General features: G+C 36.1%; 1 pseudogene; it reads right to left on the bottom strand.

Moving 5' to 3' along the window:
* Nucleotides 1-1,908: 1,908 nt before the first annotated feature.
* LOC127642871 (uncharacterized) lies at nt 1,909-2,027 on the bottom strand (annotated as a pseudogene).
* Nucleotides 2,028-4,995: the final 2,968 nt, after the last annotated feature.

A 4,995-nucleotide genomic window follows, 5' to 3' on the forward strand; every position in this document is an offset into this window, starting at 1 on the left:
GACGAAAAATATGTTGAAGAAGTAATGTGGGAAGAAATACTAGGAGGAATTGAAAGAAGGTTAAACTTTTGGAAACTGAGGACTTTAAGTTTAAAGGGAAAGTTTTAATTGTAAATGTTTTAATGGTAGCAAAGTTATGGTATGTTTTATATGTGACTTCTATGCCAATGTGGGTGGAAAAAAGGTTGAAAAAATGTTTTTTGGATTTTATATGGGACGGAAAACCTCCAAGAATTGCATACTGATACTATAATAGGAGAAGTAGGAAAGGGAGGGATGGGATTGATAGACGTGGAACAAAGAAAAAATAGCTTAAGAGTTAAAGTAATAAAAAAGTATCTAGATGAGAAAAGTAAAACAGCATGGAAAAAAACAATGGAATATTTTTTAAATAAATGTGGGAATTTTAATTTGGGAGATAATATTTTATGGATGAAAACTAAGAATTGGATGGTGAAAGGAATGCCAGATTTTTACAGAGAATTGATGAGTGCTTGGGGAAATTTTTAACTATTGTTAATTTTAATCCTCAAGGTAGAGAGAGCATTTTAAATCAGCCTTTGTTCTTAAACAGCGGCATTTTAAATCAGGGGAATGTGATTTTTTAAAGAAATGGTGGGATGTTGGGATCACAAGAGTTAGAGATATTTTATATGAATTTAAAGAGGGATTTTTACCATTACAGTATATAATAGATACAATGGAAGTGGCAAAAGAGGATTTTAATGAACAAGAACTACAAAATAAGTATGAAATAATGAAAGAAGCAATACCCAAAGAGTGGATAAAAAGAATAGAAGATATGGAGGAAGAGAAATTAGGGAAAGAAGTACATGTAAAGTTGGGAGAAAAACTATATGCTTTTAATGAATGTACTGTGAAAATGTTTTACTGTTTTTTTAGAGAGGGGTTTTAGGAAACCAAAAGCCAATGAGTACTGGGTACAGAAATACAAAGATCTAAAAGAAGAGGATATATGGAATAGCATGAAAGGTATAATGATAGACGTAAAATTGGAGAGTTTTGAATATTTAATCAGACACAGAGCAATTTTTACTGACGTTATTTTAAAAAAAATCCACATGGAACTAAGTGAAACATGTAAAGTTTGTAATGGGGAAGATGAAAGTTTTTTACACTTGTTTTTAAATTGTAGAGAACTGGAAGATTTTAAGGAAAAGGGTAAAAGATTGATTGAAATGTTGAGAGGGGAATTAAATGAGAAGACTGTAGAATGGAACAGAGTTCGGGCCTGCACAGGGTGGTATGGCCGTAAGCGAGTGCTACGACTATAAGCAGGCCATTTAAAGCAAGCGCACTCCACGCATCCTTATGCTGCTCTCCCATCATTAAAATATGTCTTGTACTGCAGCTCTAAAAAAAGAGACAACAGGCCCTTTCCTCTCAGACATTGTCTATTTTTATTTATTTCTCTTTTTGAAAAGGTAAGTGCCTCCTCTCTATTCATTCAATTTCACAGGAGTCGTCCACAATACCTTTTTCTGCATACCTGTGTCATAGCTTCCATGTTGTTTGCTAAAAAGGGCATACTCAGCTGCACAATTATATGCTTAACACATAATAATAATCCAGTGGCCAAAGAAAACTCTTCTCTACTTAAAAAATGACCTCAGGACGCTTTCTTTCGGATGTGTCCACCAAATTTTGGAAGCACTGCACTTTGTTTGTACTTTCCAACTCTGTATGTTGCAGTCAAGAAAGAGCAAAAAAAACCCCTCTACTGCTTTCTGTAGGAGGCAAGATAAATGAGCAAGCTGTCCTTTGCCACAGAGAAAGCTAAATGAAAGAAAATCAATAAATCAAACAACCAATTTCCAAGGATAAATAAATATATCCCAGTTGAGCCAGGGGGGAGTGTATGAGTTAAAACAAACAAGGAAAAGAAAAATCTTACAGCACCTGGTATTCCCAGGAAGTCTCCCATCCAAGTACTAACCAGGCCCAGCCCTGTTTGGCTTCCGAGATCAGACGAGTTCGGGCCTGCACAGGATGGTATGGCCGTAAGCGAGGGCTGCGGCTACCAGCAGGCCATTTAAAGCAAGCGCACTGCACGCATCCTTATGCTGCTCTCCCATCATTAAAATATGTCTTGTACTGCAGCTCTAAAAAAGAGACAACAGGCCCTTTCCTCTCAGACATTGTCTATTTTTATTTATTTCTCTTTTGAAAAGGTAAGTGCCTCTCTATTTATTCAATTTCACAGGAGTCATCCACAATACCTTTTTCTGCATACCTGTGTCACAGCTTCCATGTGGTTTGCTAAAAGAGGGCATACTCAGCTGCACAATTATATGCTTAACACATAATAATAATCCAGTGGCCAAAGAAAACTGTTCTCTACTTAAAAAATGACCTCAGGACGCTTTCTTTCGGATGTGTCCACCAAATTTTGGAAGCACTGCACTTTGTTTGTACTTTCCAACTCTGTATGTTGCAGTCAAGAAAGAGCAAAAAAAAACCCTCTACTGCTTTCTGTAGGAGGCAAGATAAATGAGCAAGCTGTCCTTTGCCACAGAGAAAGCTAAATGAAAGAAAATCAATCAATCAAACAACCAATTTCCAAGGATAAATAAATATATCCCAGTTGAGCCAGGGGGGAGTGTATGAGTTAAAACAAACAAGGAAAAGAAAAATCTTACAGCACCTGGAATTCCCAGGAAGTCTCCCATCCAAGAACTAACCAGGCCCAGCCCTGTTTGGCTTCCGAGATCAGACGAGTTCGGTCGGGCCTGCACTTTTTTTTTTTTTTTATCTTTTTTATTTTCCTTTCAATTCACAGATTTTCAATTACATTATATCATCACATTCACATACACATATTTCACTTCGTTTACATAGTTCCATAAACATCCCAAAAAAAAGGGGGGAAAGGAGAATAAATAAAATACACAAAAATATTTTGGCATTTCCTCAATTTGCAACAACCAATCTCAACCCAATAGTTTTATTTTTACCAATTAAAGCATATGTCTTCCCCTGGCTCTTGATATATTAACTTGTTTGTATTTACAAAAAATCTTTCACCTCTTTCTCTCCATATTTGCAAATCAACTCTACATCTCTTTTTGTTATTGTCTTAAATAAATCTTTTATTTTAACCTTCCTCCCCTCAAAATGTGCATAGTTTCTTCTTAGAACCACTGCTAGTCTGGCATGGCTTAATATAAAATTAATTAGGCAATTGTCCATTCTTCCCTTTTTCTCCAAAATCCCAAACAAAAATATTTTACTCCATTCCTCCTCTGATTCAACTTCCACACCCCAGTTCTCTATTAACAATATTTTTAAAAAGTCAAAAAAATCAACCAAAGCCTCACATCTCAAAAAATAATGTAAGAAACTCTCATGACCATTATTACACACGTTACACATCACATTTACCTCATTGTTTATTTTATTTAACACAACATTTGTGTAGATTCTATTATGTCTTATCAGAAAATCATTATTCTCGCACTCTATACTGTTATATTTTACATTTAAGTTCGACCATATTTTTTCCACATCCAAATTATCAAACACCCTCTTCCACACTTTCTCTGCTGCTGGCTCTTTTCTAACATCAACAATAAGCCTCCTGTATACATTTTTTACACTCAAGGTTTTGATTTGACATTTCTTTCCATCACCATCTATGTACATCTCTGGCATACATTGTTCTCTTTTGGATATACATTCATTTTCAATCATATTTGTCCATTGTGTGGGTATACTTAATTTAATCTTTTCGTATATTTTGTTCACTTTCCCTCTGCTCTCCATTCCCTCCAAGTCACACACAGAGTCATAAATGCAGTTGCTTCTGAGGAATCCTGGAGTGACTTCATATATGATGTCTTTTACCTGTTTTATGCCTCCTTCTATAAATCTAGGTTCATATAACGTTTTATTTTTATGTTTAAACTTTTCGTTTAGAAACAGTGGCTGATTTTTAATCATGTGTATGTCTTCACACTCATACTCTATCTTAGGCAAAAACTGCCTCCATGCCCCTAATACTTCCCGGTATATTTCTGGTATTCCTCCCGTCATAGATTGTTTAAAGCCCATGTACCAACCATTCTCCCCTATTCCCCCCACATCATCAATATATTTTCTTAAGAATTCCTTCCAACCATAATCCCATCTACCTCCCATATACTTTATCGCCGTTTTAATTCTCATTGCAGTTCTTTTTATTTCTAGGTCCATCAAATTTAAACCTCCTTCCCATCTCTTTCCCACCAATGTTTTCTGTGCTATTTTCACCCCTTTTCCCTCCCATATAAAATCACACACAATTTTATTCAACTCATTCATCACCCACCCTGGCATTTCAATTACACTCATTACATACACACATACTGATAACAACAGACCGTTTACTACAATTACTTTCCCATTTAATTTTAATTTCCTCCCTTTCCATGCTGCACACACTGTTCTTATTTTGTTAATCACTCCAGTCCAAGTCACATCTCTTGCCTCTTTGCTTTCTACCCCTAAATATACTCCCAGTACTTTTATATATTTTTCCTCTACTTTTATCCCTACCTCTACTCTCTCAACCGCCCCTATATACATTAACTCTGATTTCTCCTTATTTATTTTAGCCCCTGATGCCTTCCCATACTTCCCTACTATCTCTAGAACTCTTTTCACACTATTTACTCCCCTCACTGTGATTGTGGTGTCATCCGCATATTGATTTATAATACATGTTCCTCCATACGGCAAATCAATCCCGACTATCCCTTTATCCCTCTTAATTAATGTGGCTAGAGGTTCCACTGAAATGGCATAGAGTAATGCGGATAGGGGACATCCTTGTCTCACTGACCTCCCTGCCTCAAACTTATCTGTTAGAACTCCATTTATCTTTACACAGCTTTTTGCCCTCTCATATAGTGTCCTCACCCATCCCACCATTTTCACCCCAAATCCAAACTTCTCTAACAGTCTAAATAGGTATTCATGTTCTACCCTATCAAATGC

This window comes from Xyrauchen texanus, unplaced genomic scaffold (assembly GCF_025860055.1).
Source record: "Xyrauchen texanus isolate HMW12.3.18 unplaced genomic scaffold, RBS_HiC_50CHRs HiC_scaffold_990, whole genome shotgun sequence".
Lineage (NCBI taxonomy): Eukaryota > Metazoa > Chordata > Actinopteri > Cypriniformes > Catostomidae > Xyrauchen > Xyrauchen texanus.